Raw genomic sequence first — 25,576 nt, 5'->3', positions numbered from 1 at the left:
GCTGTATAACAAAGTGAATCAGCTATATGTATACATACATCCCCATATCACCTCCCTGTTGCATCTCCCTCCCACCCTTCCTCTCCCACCCCTGTAGGTGGTCACAAAGCGCCGAGCTGATCTCCCTGCACGATGCAGCTACTTCCCACTAGCTATCAATTTTACATTTGGTAGTGTATATATGTCCATGCCACTCTCTCACTTCATCCCAGCTTACCCTTCCCCCTCCCTGTGTCCTCAAGTCCATTCTCTACATCTGAGTCTTTATTCCTGCCCTGCTCCTATGTTCTTCAGAACGTTTTTTTTAAAATTTAGATTCCATATATATGTGTTACCATATGGTATTTGCTTTTCTCTTTCTGACTTACTTCACTCCGTATGACAGACTCTAGGTGCATCCACCTCACTACAAAATAACTCAGTTTCATTTCTTTTATGGCTGAGTAATATTCCATTGTATATACATGCCACATCTTCTTTATCCATTCATCTGTCGAAGGACACTTAGGTTGCTTCCATGTCCTGGCTATTGTAAGTCATGCTGCGGTGAACATTGTGGTACATGACTCCTTTTGAAGTATGGTTTTCTCAGGGTATATGCCCAGTAGTGGGATTGCTGGGTCATATGGTAATTCTATTTTTGGCTTTTTAAGGAACCTCCATACTGTTCTCCATAGTGGCTGTATCAATTTACATTCCCACCAACAGTGCAAGAGTGTTGCCTTTTCTCCACACCCTCTCCAGCATTTATTGTTTGTAGATTTTTTGATGATGGCCATTCTGACTGGTGTGAGGTGATACTTCATTGTAGTTTTGATTTGCATTTCTCTAATGATTAGTGATGTTGAGCATCCTTTCATGTGTTTATTGGCCATCTGTATATCTTCTTTGGAGAAATGTCTATTTAGCTTTTCTGCCCATTTTTGGATTGGGTTGTTTGTTTTTTTGATATTGAGCTGCATGAACTGCTTGTATATTTTGGAGATTAAGCCTTTATCAGTTGCTTCATTTGCAAATATTTTTTCCCATTCTGAGGGTTGTCTTTTCATCTTGTTTATGGTTTCCTTTGCTGTACAAAAGCTTTTAAATTTCATTAGGTCCCATTTGTTTACTTTTGCTTTTATTTCCATTTCTCTAGGAGGTGGGTCAAAAAGGATCTTGCTGTGATTTATGTCAAAGAGTGTTGTTCCTATGCTTTCCTCTAAGAGTATTATAGTGTCTGGCCTTACATTTAGGTCTTTAATCCATTTTGAGTTTGTTTTTGTATATTATGTTAGGGAGTGTTCTAATTTCATTATTTTACATGTAGCTGTCCAGTTTTCCCAGCACCACTTATTGAAGAGGCTGTTTTTTCTCCATTGTATATTCTTTCCCCCTTTATCAAAGATAAGGTGACCATATGTGCGTGGATTTATCTCTGGGCTTTCTATCCTGTTCCATTGATCTATATTTCTGTTTTGGTGCCGGTACCATACTGTCTTGATTACTGTAGCTTTGTAGTATAGCCTGGTTCCTCCAGTTCCATTTTTCTTTCAAAAGATTGTTTGGCTATTTGGGGTCTTTTGTGTTTCCATACAAATTGTGAAATTTGTTTAATGTGTCATTTAAAGGTTGTGTTTCCATGTTTATTTTCATTTTGGATGATCTGTCCATTGGTGAAAGTGGGGTGCTCAAGTCCCCTACTATGATTGCGTTCCTGTCAATTTCCCTTTTTATGGCTGTTAGAATTTGCCTTATGTATTGAGGTGTTCCTATGTTGGTTGCATAAATATTTGCAATTGTTATATCTTCTTGGATTGATCCCTTGATCATTATGTAGTGTCCTCCTTTGTCTCTTATAATAGTCTTTATTTTAAAGCCTATTTTGTCTGATATGAGAATTGCTACTTCAGCTTTCTTTTGATTTCCATTTGCATGGAATATCTTTTTCCATCCCCTCACTTTCAGTCTGTATGTGTCCATAGATCTGAGATGGGTCTCTTGTAGACAGTATATATATGGGCCTTCTTTTTGTATCAATTCAGTCAGTCTATGTGTTTTGGTTGGAGCATAAAATCCATTTACATTTCAGGTAAATTTCGATATGTGTGTTCCTATTACTATTTTCTTAATTGTTTTGGGTTTGTTATTGTAGATCTTTTCCTTCTCTTGTGTTTCCTGCCTAGAGAAGTTGCTTTTGCATTTGGTGTAAAGCTGGTTTGGTGGAGCTGAATTATCTTAACTTTTTCTTGTGTGTTATTTTTGCTTCTCTGTCAAATCTGAATGTGATCCTTGCTTGGTAGAGTTACCTTGGTTATAGGTTTTTCCCTTTCATCACTTTAAATATGTCCTGCTACTCCCTTCTGCCTTGCAGAGTTTCTGCTGAAAGATCAGCTGTTAACCTTATGGCAATTCCCTTGTATGTTATTTGTTGCTTTTCCCTTGCTGCTTTTAATATTTTTTCTTTGTATTTAATTTTTGATAGTTTGATTAATATGTGTCTTGGTGTGTTTTTACTTGGATTTATCCTGTATGGGACTCTCTGCACTCCTGGACTTGACTGACTATTTCTTTGCCCATGTTAGGGACGTTTTCCCTAATCTCTTCAAATATTTTCTCAGACCCTTTTTTTTTCTCTTCTTCTGGAACCCCTATAATTTGAATGTTTGTGTGTTTAATGTTGTCCCAGAGGTCTCCGAGACTGTCCTCAATTCTTTTCATTCTTTTTTCTTTTTTCTGCTTCATGGTAGTTATTTCCACTATTTTATCTTCCAGGTCACTTATCTGTTCTTCTGCCTCAGTTATTCTGCTATTGATTCCTTCTAGAGAATTTTAAATTTCATTTATTGTGTTGTTCATCATTGTTTGTTTGTTCTTTAGTTCTTCTCGGTCCTTTTTAAACGTTTCTTATATTTTCTCCATTCTATTTCTAAGATTTTGGATATCTTTACTACCATTATTCTGAATTCTTTTTCAGGTAGACTACCTATTTCCTCATCATTTGTTTGGTCTGTTGGGTTTTTACCTTGATCCTTCATCTGCTGCATATTTTCTGTCTTCTCATTTTGTTTAAGTAACTGTGTTTGGGGTCTCCTTTTCGCAGGCTGCAGGTACATAGTTCCCATTGTTTTTGGTGTCTGCCCCCAGTGGCCAAGGTGGTTCCGTGGGTTGTGTAGGCTTCCTGGTGGAGGGGACTGGTGGCTGTGTTCTGGTGGGTGGGGCTGGATCGTGTCTTTCTGGTGGGCAGGGCCACATCCAGTGGTGTGTTTTGGGGTGTCTGTGAACTTAGTGTGATTTTAGTCAGCCTCTCTGCTAATGGGTGGGGTTGTGTTCCTGTCTTGCCAGTTGTTTGGCATTGGGTGTAGCATTGAGATGGAGGTTTTGGGTAGAGCTCTTTGCCAACTGATATTATGTGGGGCTGGGAGGTCTCCGGTGGTCCAGTGTCCTGAACTCAGCTCTTTCACCTCAGAGGCTCAGTCCTGACACCAGGCCGGAGCACAAAGACCCTGTCAGCCGCATGGCTCAGATGAAAAATGAGGAAAAAAAGAAAGAAAAATATAATAGTAAATAAATAAGAATTTTTAAAAATTATTAAAATAATTTTTTTAACAATTATTAAAGTAAAAAGTAATTTTTTAAAAAGAGAGAGCAACCAAACCAATAAACAAATCCATCAATGATAACAAGTGCTAAAAACTATACTAAGATATATATAAAAATCAGAAACAACTCAGTCACAGACAGCAAACCCCATGTCTACAGTTTCTCCTAAAGTCCACCACCTCAATTTTGGAATAATTCATTGTCTATTCAGGTATTCCACAGATGCAGGGTACCTCACATTGGTTGTGGGGATTTAATCCTATGCTCCTGAGCTCCTCAGAGAAACTTCCCTTTCTCTTTTTTGTTTGCACAGCTCCTGGGGTTCAGCTTTGGTTTTGGCCCCACCTCTGCTTGTAGGTCGCCCTCAGCCCTCTGTTCCCACCCAGACAGGATGGGGTTAAAGCAGCGGCTTATTACGGGGCTCTGGCTCACGCCTTTTGGGAAGTCTGAGGTCTTCTTCCAGCATTCAGTAGGTGTTCTGTAGGAGTTATTCTACATGTAGATGTATTTTTGATGTATTTGTGGGGAGGATGGTGATCTCCACATCTTACTCCTGCACCATCTTGAAGGTCCCCCCACACATTTCTTTTTGAATTGTGGTTTTCTCCAGATATATGCCCAGGAGGTGGACTGAAGGATCACTTGGTAGCTTTATTCTTAGTTTTTAAAGGAATCTTCATACTGTTCTCCATAGTGACTGTACCAATTTATATTCCTATCAACCATGTAGGAGTGTTCCTTTTACTCCACACCCTCTCCTGCATTTATTGTTTGTAGACTTTTTGATGATAGCCATTCTGACTGGTGTGAGGTAATATCTCATTGTAGTTTTTTTTTTTTTTAATCATTGTAGTTTTGATTTGTGTTTCTCTAATAATTAGTGATGTTGAGGATTTTTTCCTGTGATCTTGGCCCTCTGTATGTCTTCTTTGGACAAATATCTATTTAGGTCTTCTGTCCATTTTCCGATTGGGTTGTTTGTTTTTATGATATTGAGCTTCATGTGCTGTTTTAAATTTTGGAGATTAAGCCCTTGTCAGTTGCATTGTTTGCAAATATTTTCTCGCATTCTGTGCGTTATCTTTTTGTTTTGTTTATGTTTTCCTTTGCTATGCAAAAGATTTTAAGTTTCATTAGGTCCCATTTGTTTATTTTTGTTTTTATTTTCATTACTCCAGGAGATGGATCCAAAAGATATTTCTGCAATTTATGTCAAAGAGTGTTCTGCCTATGTTTTCCTCTAAGAGTTTTATAGTATCCAGTCTTACATTTAGGTCTTTAACCTATTTTGAGTTTATTTTGTGTATGGTGTTAGAAAATGTTCTAATTTCATTCTTTTACATGTACCTGTCCAGTTTTTCCCAGCATCATTTGTTGAAGAGACTGTCTTTCCTCCATTGTATATTCTTGCCTCCTTTGTTGTAGATTAATTGACCATAGGTATGTGGGTTTATTACTGGGCTCTCTCTTCTGTTCTATTGGACTATAACTCTATCTTTGTGCCTGTACCATACTCTTTTGATTAAAGTAGCTTTGTAGTATAGTCTGAAGTCAGGGAGCCTGATTCCTCCTGCTCCATTTTTCTTTCTTAACATTGCTTTGGCTATTCAGGGTCTTTTGTGTTTCCATACAAATTAAAAAAAAATTTTGTTCTAGTTGTGTGAAAAATGCCATTGATAATTTGATAGTGATTGCTTTGAATCTCTAGATTGCCTTGGGGAATGTGGGCATTTTAACAGTATTGATTCTTCCAGTCTGAGAACATGGTATATCTTTCCATCTGTTTATGTTGTCTTTGATTTCTTTCATCAGCAAGTTACAGTTTTTGGAGTACAGTTCTTTTGCCTCCTTAGGTAGGTTTATTCCTAAGTATTTTATTTTATTTAATGCAGTGGTAAATGGGATTTTTTAATTTAAATTGTCTTTCTGATCTTTTGTTTTTAGTGTATACAAATGCAAGAGATTTCTGTGTATTACTTTTAAATCTTGCAATGTTACCAGATTCATTTGTGAGCTCTAGTAGTTTTCTGGGAGCATCATTAGGATTTTCTATGTATAGTATCATGTCATCTGCAAACAGTGACAGTTTTACTTCTTCTTTTCCAGTTTGGATTCCTTTTTTTTTTTTTTTTTTAATTCTCTGCATGCTGTGGCTAGGACTTCCAAAACTATGTTGAATAAAAGTGCTGGGAGTGGACATCCTTGTCTTCCTGATGTTAGAGGAAATGCTTTCACCTTTTCGCCTGATGTGGGGCTCATAACTCACACTCCTGTGGGAGAACCTCTGTGATATAATTATTTTCCAATTTGTGGTTCACCCACCCATCAGGTATGGGATTTGATTTTATTGTGAATGGTCACTTCCTGCTGTCTCATGGCTTCTTCTTTGTCTTTGGATGTAGAATATCTTTTTTGGTAGGCTCTGGTATTTTTTGTTGATAGTTGTTCAGCAGTTAGCTGTACTTTTGGTGTTTTCATGAGAGAGGGGAGCTCAAGTCCTTCTTCTTAGCCATCTTGTCTCCAGACTCTGCATATTTTTTAATTGGATTTTTTTCCTATTGAGTTGTATGAATTCCTTATTTTTTTTTATTATTAATCCCTTATCTGATATATTGTTTACAAATACTTTCTCCCAATATGTTGGTTACCTTTTCATTTTGTTGATTGCTTCTTTTGCTATGAAAAAGTGTTTTATTTGACGTAGTCCCTCAAACATCAAACTAATGCAGTAGTTGGTTAATTTTTGTTTTGTTTCTTGTTTTTTTGGTGTCATATCCAAAACATTGCTCCAAGACCAATGTTAAGCAGATTTTACACTGTTTTCTCTAGGTGTTTCATGGTTTCAAGTCTTACGTTTAAGTGTTTAATCCATTTTGAGTTTATTTTTGTGAGTGGTGTGAGATAGGGGTCTGCATGTTAATATCCATTTTTCCCAAAACCATGTATTGAAAACTTTATCTTTTGCCATTGAGTAATTTTTGGTGGAATATTAGTTGACCATATATGTTTGGATTTATTTCTGAGCTCTCTATTCCATGGGGCTATGTGTCTATTTTTATGACATTAACATACTTATTGATTACTAAATCATTGTAGTACAGTTTGAAATCAGAAAGTGTGATGCCTCCAGCTTTGTTCTTCTTGTTCAAGATTACTTAGGCTATTCAGGGTCTTTTGTGGTTTCTTATGAGTTTTAGGATTGTTATTTCTATTTCTGCAAAAAGTGCCATTGGAATTTTGATAGAAATTTCATTCTATAGATGACTTTAGGTGGTATGGGCATCTTAACAATATTCTTTTGATCCATGAATTTGAGCTATCTTTTCATTTATTTGTGTCTTCTTTAATTTTTTTCATCAATGTCTAATAGTTTTCAGTGTAGAGATCTTTCACTCCTTGGTTAAATTTATTCCTAAGTATTTTACTGTTTTTCCTCAAGCTTTATTGACATATAACTAACATATAGCATTGTGTAAGTTTACACATTTACTTGGTACATTTATAGATTGCAAAATGATTACCACCATATTATTAGATACCACTTCCATCCCATCATATAATTACCATTTCTTTTCTGTTGTGATAACATTTAAGATTTACTCTCTTAGCAACATAGTATATGGTACAGTATTATTAGTTATAATCACCATGCTGTACCTTGGATCCCCAAATTTATTAATCTTATAACTGGAGGTTTGCACACTTCGATGAATATCTCCCCATTTCTACCACATGCTAACCTCATGTAACCACCACTCTATTGTTTCTGTGAGTTTGTCTTTTTTAGATTCTACATATAAGTGATATCATACAGTATTTGTCTTTCTCTGACTTATTTCACTTAACATAATGCCCTCAAGGTGTGTGTGTGTATGTGTGTATGTGTGTGTGTGTGTGTATCCTCTTTATATAATCATCTGTTGAAGGACACATATTGTTTCCATGGCTTTTCTATTGTGAATAATGCTTCAATGAACATGGAAGTGCAGATATCTCTACAAGATCTTGATTTCAATTTCTTTGGATATATATGCAGAAGTGGGATTGCTGGGTCATACTGTAGTTCTATTTTTAATTTTTTGAGGACCTCCATATTCTTGTCCATAGTGGCTATACCAATTTACATTTCCACCAACAGTGCAAGAGGGTTCCCTTTTCTGCACACCCTCACCAATACTTGCTATCTCTTGTCTTTTTAATGAGAGGCATTCTAACTGGTGTTAGGTGATATCTCATTGTGTTTTGATTTGTATTTACCTAGTGATTAGTGATGTTGAACACCTATACATGCACATGTTGGCCATTTTTTACCTCTTCCTTGGAAAACTATCTATCCAGTTCCTCTGCTCATTTTTTTAACAACTGAATTGTTAGTTTTTTGTTATTCAATTGTGAGTTTTTTATATATTTTGGATATTACCTTATCATATATATAATTTACAAATATGTTCTCCCATTCTATAGGTTGCCTTTTCATTTCATTGATTGTTTTATGTGTAAAAGCTTTTCAGTTTAACGTAGTCCCACTTATTGGTTTTGCTTTGTTGATAGTGCTGTCACATTCAGTAAATCACTGCTAAGACCAATGCAAGGAGATTTTCTCTTTTCTTCTAGGACTTCCATGGTTTCAGGTCTTAAATTTAAGTATTTATTCCAGTTTGAGTTCATTTTTGTGAGTGGAGAAAGGTAGGGGGCCGATATCATTCTTCTGCATGTGGTTATCCAGTTTTCCCAATATCATTTATTGAAGAGACATTTCTCCACTGAACATCCTTGGCTCCCTTGTCAAATATTAGTTGACTGTATATGAAGGGGTTCATTTCTGGGCTCTTAACTCTGTTCCAAACAGTACCATACTGTTTTGACTATAATAGCTTTGTAGTATAGTTTGAAATCAGGAAGTGTGATGCCTCCAGCTTTGTTTTCTTTCTTAGGATTGTTTTGGCTATTTGGGGTCTTTTGTGGCCCCATACAATTTTAGGATTTTTTTTTCTATTTCTGTGAAAAATGCCACTGGAAGTACATTGAATCTATAGATGGCTTTGGGTGGTATGGACATGCTAACAACCTTAATTCCTCCAGTCCATGAACACAAGATATCTTTCCATTTGTTTGCGTCCTCAGTTTCTTCCATTGAAGTCTTGTGGTTTTCAGTTCAAAGAATTTCACCTCCTTGGTTAGATTTATTCCTAAGTATTTTATTGTTTTTGATGCTATTGTGGCTGGGAGTATTTCTTTCTTTTTTCAGACATTTTATTGATTGTTGAATATATTATTGTTATATATATTCAGGTGTTTTTCTATATGTTGATTTTGTATCCTGAAACCCTACTGAATTTGTTGATTAGTTCTAGCAGTGTTTTGTGCAGACTTTGGGATTTTCTATATGTAAGATCATATCATCTGCAAAAAAAGACAATTTTGCTTCTTCTTCCTCTCCTGTTTGGAAGCCTTTTATTTCTTTTTCTTTCCCAATTTATCTGGCTAAGGTTTCCAGTACTGTGTTAAGTAGGGGTGGTGAGAGTGGGCACCCTTATCTTGTTCCTGATCTAAGAGGAGAAGTTTTCAACATTTTACCACTGAATATAATCTAGGCTGTGAGTTTGTCATACATGGCCTTTATTTTGTGGAGGTATTTTTTTCTATACCCATTTTGTTGAGGGTTTTTATAATGAAAGGATTTTGTACTTGGTCAGATGCTTTTTCTGCATCTATTGAGATGATCAAATAATTTTTATCTTTCATTTTGTCAATGTGATTTATCACACCGATCAATTTTTTGGATGTTACACCATCCTTGCATCCTAGGAATAAAATCCACTTGATTATGGTGAATGATTCTTTTAATGTTCTATTAACTTTGGTTTGTTAATATTTTAGAATTTTAACATTTAAGAATTTTTGCACCTATATGGTTGACCGTTGTACAATGCAGGGGTTAGAGGTACTGACCCACTGTGCAGTTAAAAATCTGCATATAAGTTTATAGTTGGCCCTGTGTATCTGCAATTCCACAAGCTCCTGTGGGGGCCCTGGCTGTTGATGTGTTCACTCATGGCTGCATACTTTCTCCTGTGTGCACTCACGCTGCAGTGGAGGCCAATTTTGGGCATCAGGCCAGTGGCATGCAATGCACAGCTTAAGGGACTAGCCCCAAGTGTGGACATGCTGGTGGGGATAAGGAATATAGAAACACTATGATGTTTTCTTGCACTCATGCAGCTGGAGAAGGCTAAGTTAGCTGCCAGCATACCTCTTAGGCTCTGGTGGGGGACAGGGAAGGACCCGGGTATCTGATATTTTATACTTGCACAGGCACAGAGAGCTTGGATGGCTGTCATTGTGAACCTGGGCTCTAGTGGTGGTGTGAAGGCTGAGAGAGAGAATACAGGGTAGGGAAGGGGTAGGGAGGCACTGAGGTAAGGTTGGCATTAGCAAACATAAATACCTATGGGGCAACTGGTAAGATCTACGTAGCTGACCCTTGACTGCCAGTTGAGGAAGCTGCTAGTTTGTCTGCAGAGCAGGTCTTTGTGAACCATAATCACTCTTGCTATGTGTTTGCTAATGATAGCCTCTGCTTTTCTTTCTTGTTCCTGGCCAGCTCTCTTTGTTTATCTGGATGGGGTAAAACCAAAGCTAGACATTAATGATGTGCTAGGAAAGGCTACAGAAGCTAGTGACTCACCCCACTCTTCCTTTCTTGGTGAAAGGAATTCTTTCTAGCTGGGAAGTTTCTTCTTGGTGCTGCATGATGCCAACTTGGGGGATAGTATAATGCAGGCAAAATGAAGTTTTCTTTCTTTTCTTCTCGTGCAATTACTCTGGTTTTTTTGTTCCATGGTATTGCTAAAACTTCCTAAGTGGAATCTAGGGGTCTCTGGAAGCTGTTTTTCTTTGTGGATAGCTGTCTAATCACTGATCATGTAGGGGGGATGGGGAAGTTGGGATCTCCTACATTGCTATTTTTTCCCAGAATGTATGAGTACTTACTTTGCTGTTTATGATTCTATTGTAAGTGGGATTTTTTATTTATTTCTCAGTTATTTTATTATGTATAGAAAAGCAACTGATTTTGTGTATGTTGATTTTGTATCCTGCAACTTTACTGACTTCATTTAATCTAAAAGTTTTTTGGTGGAGTCTTTAGAGTTTCCTATACATAAGATCATGTCACTTGCAAACAGATACAATTTTACTTCTTTCTTTCTGATTTGGATGCTTTTTATTTCTTTTCTTGCCTAATTGCTCTGGCTAGGACTTCTGATACTATGTTTAATACAAGTGGTAACAGTGGGCATCCCTGTCTTGTTCCTGATTTTACAAGAAAACCTTTCAGCTTTTCACCAGTGAGCATGATGTTAGTTATCTTATCTAAATGGCCTTTACTCATTTACAAGGCTCTTTTAGTATCTACAGTCTAACCAAGTTTGGTGGGCTTACCTCTGGGTCTCCCAGACTATAGCCAAGAGGGGCTGGAGTTGGTTCACAGGTCACTTCAGTTTCCACATCTGGGACCAAGGACTGTACGTCTATTAACAGATACAGAGTGGGCGTGACTCCTCTTGGGTCCCTTGGTATATGATGCTGGTGACAGGACCAAGGCAAACAGAGCTATAGCCAAGTTTCCCATGGGTAGAGAGCTGTTTCTGTTTCTATAGCTGGGACCATGGTCAGTGAGTCAGCTACCTTGGTATGAGCCTACTTAACAAAATGGCTCTCTCTGTTCTTGGACTGCACTTGGGTTTCACTGTTTCCTACCTGGATCCCAAAACTCCCAGGAAGACACTTTTGTCTGTGGTTGTATGATAAATTGTTGTTGGGGAGGGAAACATGCAAAGGACATATTATTTGGTGATTCTGATGACATTTTCCTCTTGATTAGGTAAAATTATTAACACACTTTTGTATATGAAAGTAGAAAGGATAAGTAAGTTGTCCAAGGTCCCAGAGGTATTAAATAATAGGAAGAAGGGCTTCCCTGGTGGCGCAGTGGTTGAGAGTCCGCCTGCGGATGCAGGGGACGCGGGTTCGTGCCCCGGTCCGGGAAGATCCCACATGCCCCGGAGGGCTGGTCCCGTGAGCCATGGCCACTGGGCCTGCGCGTCCGGAGCCTGCGCTCCGCAACGGGAGAGGCCACAGCGGTGAGGGGCCCGCGTACCGCAAAAAAAAAAAAAAAAAAAAAAAAAAAAAAAAAATAGGAAGAAGCTTCAATCCTTGTCTCTCTGAAAAAAAGCCATACAGCCTCCTAGTAAAATTAAAGTATATCATCTTTCAATGATGACAGCACAGAGACTGTTTGATGTGTCTTGTCTCCCCAAGCTGTAGCCTCAAAGCCAGGGTACTAGCAAGAAAAGCAGCATTGTCAAATAAAACAGTATAGCGCGGTCTTCTCAGGAATGGTGGCAGCATCTCAGCAGAGGAGGCTCTTGGTTAAATTCTGCAATATGCTGAATGAACTTTTTGGCCAACCCAATATTTAGCATCAAATGTTGTTTTCCCCTGTGTTGCAGTTTTCTCTAGTTATTCTTCAGTAGTTATCTGATAAAGTCTGTTTCTTGTCCAGCCCTGTGTTGGGCATTGGTACTCTGAAAACTAATGGAGGAGCAGTAAACACTGTGCCTTCCTAAGTAAAGGGTGGTGTCCCCTTTCCTCTACTGTCCCTCAGGGCTCACCAGATGCCCCAAACAGCATAATGAGAAGTTCTAGGCAGGGAGAAGCTATACAATGAACAGATACCTGAGACTGGTAGGAACAAGGTAAACCTGGAAAAGTGGCCTATAACCCATTCTCACACGGGTGTATGTTTTCCCCATGTAACTAAGAACAGATGATTCTAGAAAAGTCATATAGAACGAGGTGGAGAGACAGGGAGGAAGTGTCTGGAGGGAGGCTAAATTACACATATTCTGTACAAGGATAAACCTTTGGGTCATGATAGGTGCTTAATATGTGAAATTTCTTATTTTTTCAAACAGTGGCCTGGTTTGTATTTAGAGTTTCTCTATAGATCATTTAAGTTCCCACTTACAGTTTATGGGCTCATCTCCATGGAGTTTGATAGAGAAAATGATTATGCATTTTTTTCTTACCGCAAAGCACTGAGCAGTATGGTGATTAAACATATGGCCTCTGGCATTAGTTTGCCTGGTACTATTTCTAGATTCATAATTTAATTGCTAGGTGGCTTCAGGCAAGTTACTTGGTCTCTCTAAACCCCAATTTTTTCATCTATTATGTAGGTAATGGTACCTGCCCTATAACATTTGGTAATGAGTAAATGGGAGAATTAATGTAATTTGTAAATTTGTTGGCATACACTAAGTGCTCAGAAAATGTTATTCCTAACTGTAATTATCATTGTTTCTAAAGTGCTAGGAAACTCTCCTCTCCTCTATGGATGCCAGTAGTTGGTTGAGGACTCTTGTGAGAAAGAATTATAGGGTCAACAATATCTTGTGTGGGGTCAACTATGTCCTTGATGTTATGCCCACTGGAAGGAGCCCAAAGGTTTCTCTCATTGGTTCTTAACTTTGGTTGCACATTCAAATCCCCTGGGGAGCCTCTAAAGCTCCTGATGCTAGGCCACTTGCAGACTAATTAAATCAGAATATCTAGAGGTGACATTATTGTTTTTACAGCTCTCCAGCTGACTTGAATGTGCAGTCATGAGCGAGAACAATTACACTAGCTCCTAAAAGTGCAGAATGAGGACCAGTAGCCTTGGCATTACTTGGGAGATTGTTAGAAGTGTTCAATCCTGCCCCACCCCAGCCCAGAGGTACTGAATTAGTCTGTATTTTAACAAGATTCCCAGGTGATTCACCTGCACGTTCAAGTTTGAGAAGCACAGCTCTAGCTTGATGTTTCCAGCAATATCTCTCAGCAGCTTCTCTTAGCATAGGTAATCTCACCAGCAACAGAGTCTTCTGGTGGTCATTCTTTTCAATATTTATCTGGTCAACAGTTCCCAAGAATGCTTCCTGTCCCACCTTTTGTACTTCTTCAGTCTGGAAATAGCCCAGTTCCCTGTTTCTTGTTCAGGGTTCCCTCTAGAGGGCCCTGGCATACAGCTCTTCGGAGGACCTCTTTCAAAGACCAATTGGATATCATAAAGCACATGATATCATGTTTCTAAGCACAAAAGCAATCATTTTTGCACTTTAGTTATTAAAAGTAGAGGTTTATTAGCACTCCTTAGCTCGGGGAGGACTCACATACTCTTTGGAAAGGCATCTGAAGTGTTGCTAGACATAACCCAACAGTCCATCAGTCAGTCTCTGAAGTCAGGTAACTAGGGAGAGGATCTGGCAAGACTTTACAATTTCTTTTCTCAGATAAGCCCTTAAGGAATAGCAATAAATAAGTGAGAAATGTCTTAGAAATATACGCATACATCTTTGTCAGTAAGCAGAGGCTCAGTTACAATGCCATAACAATCAATTCCAAGACCTCATTTGCTGCATACAGAGTTTATTTGCTACTAACAAGATTTGATAGTAGGGCTCTGCTCATCATAGGCACTCAGGTTCCCAGGCTTACCAAGACTCCATCTCAACATAGACTTCATCAGTTACTGAGGCTGGGGAAAGGAAATTGCAGTTTCTCACAGAAATGAAATGTGTTTGTCTGGAAGTGACGCATGTCACTTTCATTCTCATTTCACTGTCCTTGCAAGCTTACAGGACTAACTTAGAAGAATAAGAGGGAAGGAAACCTCACTGTGTTTTGTTGCTTTAAGGAGAGAAGCATTAATTAAGAATGGACATATTTCTTTAGTCTCCCATTTTCATTTCTTTTATATCCTTTCTTATATCTAAAAAGAAATGTTGATATATATACTGATAGCATAAGGCAAAAATAATAGTTTAATCTCATATCCTTTTGTCTCCCCTATTTCCCAATTCTCATTATATTATTTTCTAGACTTTTCATTCTGGGTTATTACAGGTATATTTCTTCTTTTCCTTTCATTCATTGTGTTGTTGTTGGAAATCTGATGGAAATTTAATACTCATTCCTGTGTATGTAATCTTCTCTTTATCAGCTTTTGGAATTTGTCTTTGATGTTGTTAAATTTTACTACCATTTGCCTACATGTGGCTCTGCCCTTATCATCTTCTTTGTCATTCTGTGATGTCTTCAATCTGAGGTCTTCATCTTTTTTTCTAATTCCAAGAAAGTTTTTTTTTCATGAGTTCTTCAATTTTATTTCTCCTTCTTTCTAAAATTCCCATTATTTGAGTATTAGTCTTTCTAAATGAAAAAAAAATCCCTTGTCTTTGTTCTCTCCTTCAGGGATATTTCCTCTATCAGATCTTCCAATTTAATGATTTGTTCCTCAGTCATATCCATTCTGCTATCCAGCCTACCTATTAGGTCTTTTACTTCAAGTACTATGTTTTTATACCTAATATTTGTGCTTGAGACTTTGCTATGTTTCTTTGTTCTTGATTTATATTAGTGATACGCTCTAGTAGGTTTCTTAGTCTAATTTTAAATTATTAAAAATTTTTTTATACTGGAGTATAGTTGATTTACAATATTGTGTTAGCTTCAGGTGTACCACAAAGTAATTCAATGATTCAGTGGATACATATACATATATCCATTCTTTTTCACATTCTTTTCCCAAGAAAAGAAGGTTATTACAGAATATAAAGTTCCCTGTGCTATACAGTAGGTCCTTGTTGATTATCTATTTTATATACACTAGTGTGTATATGTTAATCCCAAACTCCTAAGTTATCCCTCCCCACCATGTTTCCCCTTTGGTAATCAGAATTTTGTTTTTGAAATCTGTGAGTCTATTTCTGTTTTGTAAATAAGTTAATTTGTATCATATTTTTTAGATTCCACATATAAGTGATATCATATGATATTTGTCTTTCTGAAGGGACATACCTCAATCCTTTCAAGATTCCATAAACAAGAAACAGCAGAAACAACAACCAGCAGAGATTCCTGTCCCCCACAGTTAGTTTGCAATTGCTTCAAGAGCATCCCAGATGAAATGTGAAACTGGTCCCCATACACAGAGGGCAGGGAACGTCCATATGAAGCTTCTCTTGAGCAGCTGCAAGACAAGGATATCTCTGCACTGACCCCCCCCCCAAATTTTGAAAGTTTATGTAGAAGGTCAGTCACACATGCCATCCAGAAAGTCTCAATAACACGTTGTTCTCTCAAGGCTGCATCCTTGAAAATGGTTCCCATTGTGGGAACGGGGGACAGTGTACATTCCAAGCACAGGGAGAGAGGTGAAAAGCCTCTGCTGTGTCCAGTTTGAGAGCCAACTGGAGGTCATGTCCTCTTGATTACCTCCTCCAACACCCACCCAAGACTTCAGATATTAGAATTATTGGCCAGAAAACAAAAAATAATAGAAGTGTTTAAATGTATAAAGAAGTAAAAGAGATACTCAAATGCTCATCAAGAAAATAAATCACCAACAAAAATGGAGACAAGCTTTGAAAACAATCAAACCCCTAGGAGTGGAAAAAAAAGTTAAAAATATAATCTCAGGGGATAAAGAACAGATTAGGCACAGCTGAAGAAAGAATTATGAAACTAGAAACAAAATTATTAGCTCAGAGTAGAGAGGGCTTAGAAAATATTAGAGTTTAAAAGACATTTAATTTATAATGATAAGTTCTAACATCTTTAAAATTGGAGTGTCATATAATTGGGGTGTCAGAAAGATACAATAGAGAATGAGGAAGAGACAATATTTGAAGAGATTATAGCTGAGAATTATAAAAATAAAGATGTAAAGATATGAATTCATAGGATATGGAAGAAAAACAAACTTTTAAAAAGATAAATAGAAGTAAATCCAAACCTAGACAAATCATAATGAAATTGAACACCAAGACAAAGAAAAGATCATAAAGGTACCTGAAAAGCGAAAGAAATAATATCTGCAAAGAATAATATAAATATTAGCTAACATTGACTTTTTGGGATATAGTTGACATACATTCTTTTCGTTTCAGGTGTACAACATACTGATTCAATATTTGTATATATTGCAAGTTAATCGCCACAATAAGACTAGTTAACCTCTACCACTAGACATAGTGCTTTTTCTTGTGATTAGAACTTTTATGACCTACTCTCTCAGCAACTTTCAAATATAAAATAGGGTATGATTAACTATAGTCACCATGCTGTATATTACATCCTCATAATTTATTTTATAATAAAAGTTTGTACCTTTGCTGTTTCACGCATTTTACCCACCTCCCACCCCTCACCTCTGGTAACCAACAACTGTTCTCTGTGTCCATAAGCTCAGATTTGTTTTCATTTGTTTTGAATTCTACACATATAAGTGCGATCATACAGTTTCTGTCTTTCTCTGTCTGACTTATTACACTTGGCATAATATCCTCAAGGTCCACCCCTGAGGCCACAAATTCATGATTTCATTTTTTATGGTGGAATACAACACCGTTGTATATATGTGTGTGTATGTATTTGATATATATAGTGTGTATATATACTATATATATTTATATTAATTTATATGAATGAATCTATTCATCCATCAATGGATACTAAGGTTGCTTTCATGTCTTGGCTGTTGTAAATAATACTGTAAAAAATGTGGAGATCTACATGACGTAGACGTAGAGAATGGACTTGAGGATGCAGGGGGGAGGGGGAAGCTGGGGCAAAGTGAGAGTAGCGTCGACATATATACACTACCAAACGTAAAATAGATAGCTAGTGGGAAGCAGCCGCATAGCACAGGGAGATCAGCTCGGTGCTTTGTGACCACCTAGAGGGGTGGGTTAGGGAGGGTGGGAGGGAGGATCAAGAGGGAGGGGATATGGGGATATATGTATGCATATGGCTGATTTGCTTTGTTGTACAACATAGTATTGTGAAGCAATTATACTCTAATAGAGATGTATTTTAAAATGTGGGAGTGCATATACCTTTTTTGAGAGAGCGTTATCATTTTCCTCAGATAAATGACTAGAAGTGGAATTGCTGGATTATATGGTAGTTATGTTTTAATTTTTTTGAAGAACCTTCACATTGTTTTCCACAGGGGCTGCACCAATTTACATTCCCACTAACAGTGCACAAACGTTCCCATTTTACCACACCTTTGCCAATAATTATTTCTTTCTGATAATGTCATTCTAACAGGTGTGAGGTAATATTTCATAGTGGTTTTGATTCACATTTCTCTGATGATTAGTGACATTGAGCATCTTTTCATGTACCAGTTGGTTAGCTGTATGTCATCTTTGGGAAAATGTCTATCCAGAGCCTCTGCCCATTTTTTAATCAGATTGGTTGGAGTTTTTTTGCTATTGAGTTGTATGAGTTTTTAATATTTTGGAATTTAGCCCCTTGTGAGACATATGATTTGCAAATATTTCCTCCCATTCAATAGATTGCCTTTTCATTTAGTTGATACAGTGCAGAAGTTTTTTAGTTTGACATAGTGCCACTTGGCAAGAATGATGCCAAGGAGCTTACCACTTATGTTTTCTTCTAGGAGTTTTCTTTTTAAAGTTATTCAGTTATATATATATATATATGAATATATGTATTCTTTTTTCAGATTCATTTCCATTATAGGTTATTATAAAATATTGAATATAGTTCCCTGTGCTATACAGTATGTCCTTGTTGGTTATCTATTTTATATGTAGTAGTGTGTATATGTTAATCCCAAATGCCTAATTTATCCCTCCCCTCACCACCCCTGCTTTCCCCTTTGGTAACCATAAGTTGGTTTTCTATGTTTGTGAGTCTATTTCTGTTTTGTAAATAAGTTCGTTTGTATCATGTTTTTTAGATTCCACATATAAGTGATATCATATTATACTTTTCTTCCTCTGACTTTACTTAGTATGATAAGTCCACCATGTTGCTGCAAATAGCATTATTTTATTCTCTTTTATGGCTGAATAATATTCTATTATATAAATATATATGTGTGTGTGTGTATACACACACCACATCTTCTTTATCCATTCATCTGTCAATGGACATTTAGGTTGCTTCCATGTCTTGGCTATGGTAAATAGTGTTGCTATGAACATTGGAATGCATATATTGTTTTGACTTAGAAGTTTTTGTCTTTTCTGGATATATGCCCAGGAATGGGATTGCAGGATCATATGGTAGTTCGAGTTTTAGTTTTTTAAGGAACCTCAATACTGTTCTCCATAGTGGCTACACCAATTTACATTCCTAGCAACAGTGAAGGGGGGGCTCCCTTTTTTCCACACCCTCTCCAGCGTTTATTATTTGTAGGCTTTTTGATGATGTCCATGCTGATTGGCATGAGATGATACCTCATTGTGGTTTTGATTTGCATTTCTCTAAAAATTATCCATGTTGAGCATCTTTTCATGTGCCTGTTGGCTATCTGTATGTCTTCTTTGGAGAAATGTCTATTGAGTCTTCTGCCCATTTTTTGATTGGATTTTTTTAATATATATTAAACTGTTTGACTTGTTTGTATATTTTGGAAATTAATTCCTTGTCAGTCACATCATTTGCAAATATTTTCTCCGATTCCATGGGTTGTCTTTTCATTTTGTTTACGGTTTCTCTTCTAGGAGTGTTATGATTTCAGGCCTTACATTCAATTCTTTAATCCATTTGAGTTTTTATGTGTTAGTAGTTAGTTTGTTAGTAGTATTATTTTGTAGTTAGTACTTAGTAGTTTGTTTGTTAGTTAGTATGGCGTAAGGTAGTGGTCCATTTCATTCTTTTGCATGTGGCTGTACAGTTTTCCCTACACCATTTATTGAGGAGACCATTCTTTCCCATTGTATATTCTTGGTTTCTTTGTCATGATCTATTTGACCATATATACATGGGTTTATTTCTGGGCTCCTTATTTTGTTCGATTGATCTATATGTCTGTTTTATGCCAATACAACACTATATTGATTACTATAGCTTTGTAATATAGTTTGAAATCAGGGAGCATGATGCATCCAGCTTTGTTCTTTCTCAGGATTGCTTTGGCTATTTATGGTCCTTTGTGGTCTCATACAAATTTTAGAATTTTTTTGTTCTTTCTGTAAAAAAAAATGCCATTGGAATTTTGATAAAGATTGCATTGAATCTGGAGATTGCTTCAGTAATACAGGTATTTTAACAACATTACTTCTTCCAATCCATGAGCACAAAATATATTTCAATTTGTCTGTACCTTTTTCAGTTACTTTCATAAATGTCATATATTTTTCAGGGTACAGGTCTTTCACCCACCTGGTTAAATTTATTCCTAGGCATTTTATTTTTCTGATTCAGTTGTAAATGGATGGTTTTCTTAATTTCTCATTCTAATATTTGTTGTTAGCATAGAAAAATGCAACAATTTTCAGATACTGATTTTGTATCCTGCAACGTTGTTGAATTCATTAATTAGTTCAAACAGTTTTCTGGTGGAGTCTTTAGGATTTTCTATAAATAATATGTCATCTGCAAATAGTGAAATTTTACTTCTTCCCTTCTGATTTGGATACCTTTTATTTCCCTTTCTTGCCTAATTGCTCTAGCTAAAATTTCCAATACCAGGATGAATAAAAGTTGTGAGGGCTTCCCTGGTGGCGCAGTGGTTGAGAGTCCGCCTGCTGATGCAGGGGACACGGGTTCGTGCCCCGGTCCGGGAAGATCCCACATGCCGCAGAGCAGCTGGGCACATGAGCCATGGCCACTGAACCTGCACGTCCGGAGCCTGTGCTCCACAATGGGAGAGGCCACAACAGTGAGAGGTCCGCATACTGCAAAAAAAAAAAAAAAAAAAAAAGTTGTGAGAATGAGCATCCTTGTCTTGTTCCTGATCTTAGAGGAGGCTTACTTAAAACATCTTATAACAGTGTATTTTAAGTTGATGATAACTTAAATTTAAGTCATTCTAAAGCCCTACATTTTTACTCCTGTCCTCCACATTTTATTTTTTTGATGTCACAATTTACGTCTTCTTCTGTGTTAACAATTATTTATGTTAGTTATTTTTACTACTATTGTTTATTAACCTTCATACTAGTTCTATAGGTGATTAACTCACCACCTTTACAATATAAGATTATTTTGAATTTTACTATATGATTATCTTAACCAGTGAGATTTATGCTTTCATATGTTTTCCTGTTACTGATCAGCACCCTTTCATTTCAGCTTAAAGCAGTCCTTTTAACCTTTGTTGTATGGCTAATTTAGTGGTGATAAACTCCTTTAGCTTTGCTTGTCTGGAAAACTCTTTATCTCTACTTCAATTCTGAAGGACAACTTTGCTGGTGAGAGTATTCCTTTTTCTAATTGAAGTATAGTTGATTTACATATGATATTTGGTTATTTTCAGATGTACTGCAATGTAATTCAGTTATATATATATATTTCAGATTATTTTCCATTGTATGTTATTACAAGATGTTGAATATAGTTCTCTCTGCTAAACAGTAAATCCTTGTTGCTTATCTATTTTATGTATAGTAGTTTGTATCTGTAAACCTTATACCCCTAATTTACCCCTTTCGCCCACCCTTTCCCCTTAGGTAACCATAAGTTTGTTTTCTATGTCTGTGAGTCTGTTTCTGTTTTATATATAAATTTCATTTGTATTGTTTTTATATTAGTGATATAATATTTGTCTTTCTCTGTTGGACTTACTTCACTAAGCATAGTATTCTGTAGGTCCATCCATGTTGCTGCAAATGGCAATATTTCATTCTTTTTATGGCTGATTATGTACCACATCTTCTTTATCCGTTCCACTGTTGATGGACATTTAGGTTGCTTCCATGTCTTGGCTATTGTAAACAGTGCTGCAATGAACATTGGGGTGCATATATCCTTTCAAAGCATCTTTTTCTCTGGATATATGCCCAGGAGTGGCATTGCTGGATTGTATGTTAGCTCTTTATTTACTTTTTTAAGGAACTTTCCTTCCTGTTCTCCATTGTGGCTGTACCAATTTACATTCCTACCAAGTGTGGAAGGGTTCCCTTTTCTCCACACCCTCTCCAGCATTTATTGTTTGAAGATTTTTTGATGATGGCCATTCTGACTGGTATGAGGTGATATCTCATGGTAGTTTTGATGTGCATTTCTCTAATAATTAGCGATGTTGAGCACCTTTTCAGGTGCCTGTTGGCCATCTGTATGTCTTCTTTGGAGAAATGTCTATCTAGGTCTTCTGCCCATTTTTTGATTGGGTTGTTTGTTTGTTTGTTTTGATATTGAGCCACATGAGCTGTTTGTAAATTTTGGAGACTAATCCTTTGTCAGTAGCATAGTTTGCAAATATTTTCTCCAATTCTGTGTGTTGTATTTTCATTTTTTTTTATGGTTTCCTTTGCTGTGTAAAAGTTTTTGAGTTTAATTATGCCCCATTTGCTTATTTTTGTTTCCATTACTCTAGAAGGTGGCTTGAAAAAGATATTCCTGCAATTTATGTCAAAGAGTGTTGTGCTTATCTCTTCCTCTAAGAGTTTTATAGTGTCGTCTTACACTGTCTTTCATACATTTTGAGTTTATTTTTGTGTATGGTGTTAAAGAATGTTATTATTTCATTTTACTTGTAGCTGTCCAGTTTTCCCAGTACCATTTATCAAAGAGACTTCTCTTTCCTCCATTGTATGGTCTTGCATACTTTGTCATAGATTAATTGAGCATAGGAGTGTGGGTTTATTTCTGGGATTTCTGTCCTGTTCCACTGAACTATACTTCTCTTTTTATGCCAATACCATACTGTTTTGATGACTGTGGATTTGTAGTATAGTCTGAAGTCAGTGAGCCTGATTCCTCCAGCTCTGTTTTTCTTCCTCAAGATTGCTTTGACTATTGGGGGTCTTTTATGTCTTCATACAAATTTTAAGATTGTTTGTTCTAGTTCTGTGGAAAATGTCATTGGTAATTTGATAGGGATTGCATTGAATCTGTAGATTTCCCTGGGTAGTAGAGTCATTTTGACAATATTGATTCTTGTAATCCAAGAACATGGTATATCTCCATCTGTTTGTGTCATCTTTGATTTGTTTCATCAGCATCTTATACTTTTCAGTGTACAGGCCTTTTGCTTCCTTACGTAGGTTTATTCCTAGACATTTTATTCTTTTTGATGTGATGGTAAATGAGATTGTTTCTGTAATGTCTCATTTTGATATTTTGTTGTGACTGTTTGGAAATGCAAGAGATTTCTGTGTGTTAATTTTGTATCTTACAACTTTACAGAATTCATTGATGAGCTCTAGTAGTTTTCTGATAGCATCTTGAAGATTCTCTATGTATAGTATCATGTCATCTGCAAACAGTGACAGTTTTACATCTTCTCTTCCAATTTGGATTCCTTTTATTTCTTTTTCACCTCTGCTTGCCATGGCTAGGACTTCCAAAACTATGTTGAATAAAAGTGGCAAGAGTGAACCTCTTATCTTGTTCCTGATCTTAAAGGAAATGCTTTCAGCTTTTCACCATTGAGCGTGATGTTAGCTATGGATTTGTCATGTATGCCTTTATTATGCTGAGGTAGGTTCACTCTGTGCCCACTTTCTGGAGAGTTTTTATTATAATTGGGCATTGAATTTTGTCAAAATCTTTTTCTGCATCTATTGAGATGATCATATGCTTTCTATTCTTCACTTTGTTAATATGGTGTAACACACTGATTGATTTGCTGATATTAAAAAATCCTTGCATCCCTGGGATAAATCCTACTTGACCCTTTTAATGTATTGTTGGAGTCAGTTTACTAATATTTTGTTTAGGATTTTTGCGTTTGTATCATCAGTGATATTGACCTGTAATTTTTGTGTGTGTGGTATCTTTGTCTGGTTTTGGCATCAGGGTGATGGTTTTGGCATCATGGTGGGCTCACAGAATGAGATTGGGAGTTTTCAGCCTCTGCAATTTTTTGAAATGGTTTCAGAAGGATAAGTATTAACTCACCTCTAAATGTTTGATAGAATTCACCTGTGTCTGTGTGAAGACATCTGGTCCTAGACTTTTGTTTGTTGGAATTTTTAAAATCACAGGTTCAATTACAGTACCTGTGATTGGTTTGTTCATATTTTCTATTTCTTCCTAGTTCAGTCTTGGGAGATTGTTCCTTTCTAAGAATTTGTCTGTCTCTTTGAGGCTGTCTATTTTATTGGCATATGGTTGCTTGTAGTAGTCTCTTAAGATCCTTTGTATTTCGTGGTGTCCATTGTAACATCTCCTTTTTCATTTCTAATTTTATTGATTTGATCCCTCTCCCATTTTTTTCTTTTTTCTTTTCTTTTTTTAACATCTTTTCTCCCATTTTTTTCTTGATGAGTCTGACTAAAGGTTTACTCATTTTGTTTATCTTTTCAAAGAACCAGCTTTTAGTTTCATTGACCTTTTTTATTTCTTTCTTCATTTCTGTTTCATTTATTTCTGCTCTAAATTTTTGGATTTCTTTCCTTCTACTGACTTTAGGTTTTATTTGTTTTTCTTTCTCTAGTTCCTTTAGGTCTAAGTCTAGGTTATTTATTTTTTCTTGTTTTCTGGGGTAAGATTTTATTACTATAAACTTCTCTCTTAGGACTGCTTTTGCTGCACCCCATAGGTTTTGGATCAGGTTTTCATTTTCATTTTTCTCTAGGTATTTTTCATTTCCTCTTTGATTTCTTCAGTGATCCACTGGTTTTTTAGTAGCATATTTTTTAGCCTCCTTGTGTTTGTGAGTTTTACAGTTTTGTTTTGTTTTTCTTTTTAGCGGTATGCAGACCTCTCACTGTTGTGGCCTCTCCCATTGCGGAGCACAGGCTCCGGACACACAGGCTCAGCAACCATGGCTCACGAGCCCAGCTGCTCTGTAGCATGTGGGATCTTCCCGGACCGGGGCATGAACCCGTGTCCCCTGCATTGGCAGGCGGACTCTCAACCACTGCACCACCAGGGAAGCCCCCAGTTTTACAGTTTTTTTCTTGCTATCTTAAATTTACTGAGTCTTACTTTGTGGTCCAGCATGTGGTCAATCCTGGAGAATGTTCTATGTGCACTTGAGAAGAATGTGTATTCTGCTGCTTTTGGGTGGAAGGCTCTATAAATATCAATTAAGTCTATCTGGTCTAATGTGTCATTTAAGGCCTGTGTTTCCTTACTGATTTTCTATCTCAAAGATCTGTCCATTGATGAAAGTGGGGTATTAAAACCCCCCACAATTATTGTGTTACTGTTGATTTCTCCATGTATGACTGTTAATATTTGCCTTATATATCAGGGTGTTCCTATGTTGGATGCATATATATTTACAGTTGGTGTATCTTCTTGGATTGATCCCTTGATCATTATGTAGTGTCCTTCTTTGACTCTTGTAACGGTCTTTATTTTAAAGTCTATTTTGTCTGATTTGAGTACTGCTACTCCAGTTTTCTTTTAATTTCATTCACATTGAGTACCTTTTTCCATCCCCTCACTTTCAGTCTGTATGTGTCCCTAGATCTGAAGTGGGTCTCTTGTAGACAGCATACATATGCATCTTGTTTTCATATCCATTCAGCCAGTCTATGTCTTTTGGTTGGAGCATTTAATCCATTTTCATTTAAGGTAATTATTGATATGTATATTCCTATTGCTATTTTCTCAATTGTTTTGGATTTATTTTTGTAGGTCTTTTTTCTTCCCTTCCTCTTTTGTTGTCTTGTCTTGTGATTTGATGACTGACTTTAGTGTTGTGTTTGGATTCCTTTTTTCTTTTCTGTGTGTGTATCTCTTGTAGATTTTCAATTGTGGTTAACATGAGGATTTGATATAATACTCTATATATAAGCAAGATTATTTTAAGTTGCTGGTCTTTTAATGTCGAATGCATTTCCAATATCCTGCACTTGTGCTCTCCTCTTCTCACAATTGCTTGTTTTTGTTTTTGTTTTTGTTTTGTTTTTTCGGTACGCAGGCCTCTCACTGTTGTGGCCTCTCCTGTTGTGGAGCACAGGCTCCAGACGTGCAGGCTCAGTGGCCATGGCTCATGGGCCCAGCCACTCTG

At 36.7% G+C, this 25,576-nt stretch overlaps 2 long non-coding RNA genes across 5 annotated transcripts in view; one reads left to right on the top strand and one right to left on the bottom strand.

The window, feature by feature from the left end:
* Positions 1-25,576, top strand: part of LOC141278748 (uncharacterized) — a 171,185-nt gene that overhangs the window by 80,207 nt on the left and 65,402 nt on the right. The window lies entirely within an intron of this gene.
* Positions 1,973-25,576, bottom strand: part of LOC141278747 (uncharacterized) — a 134,678-nt gene continuing 111,074 nt past the window's right edge. Inside the window, exon 3 of the long non-coding RNA XR_012331887.1 lies at positions 1,973-20,345. This is a non-coding gene — a long non-coding RNA (uncharacterized lncRNA). The remainder of the gene's footprint in view (positions 20,346-25,576) is intronic.

The sequence above is a fragment of the Tursiops truncatus genome, chromosome 5 (assembly GCF_011762595.2).
Source record: "Tursiops truncatus isolate mTurTru1 chromosome 5, mTurTru1.mat.Y, whole genome shotgun sequence".
Taxonomy (NCBI): Eukaryota; Metazoa; Chordata; class Mammalia; order Artiodactyla; family Delphinidae; genus Tursiops; species Tursiops truncatus.
Note: the sequence above shows the minus strand (reverse complement) of the source record. Positions and strands in the feature narration are given on the sequence as shown.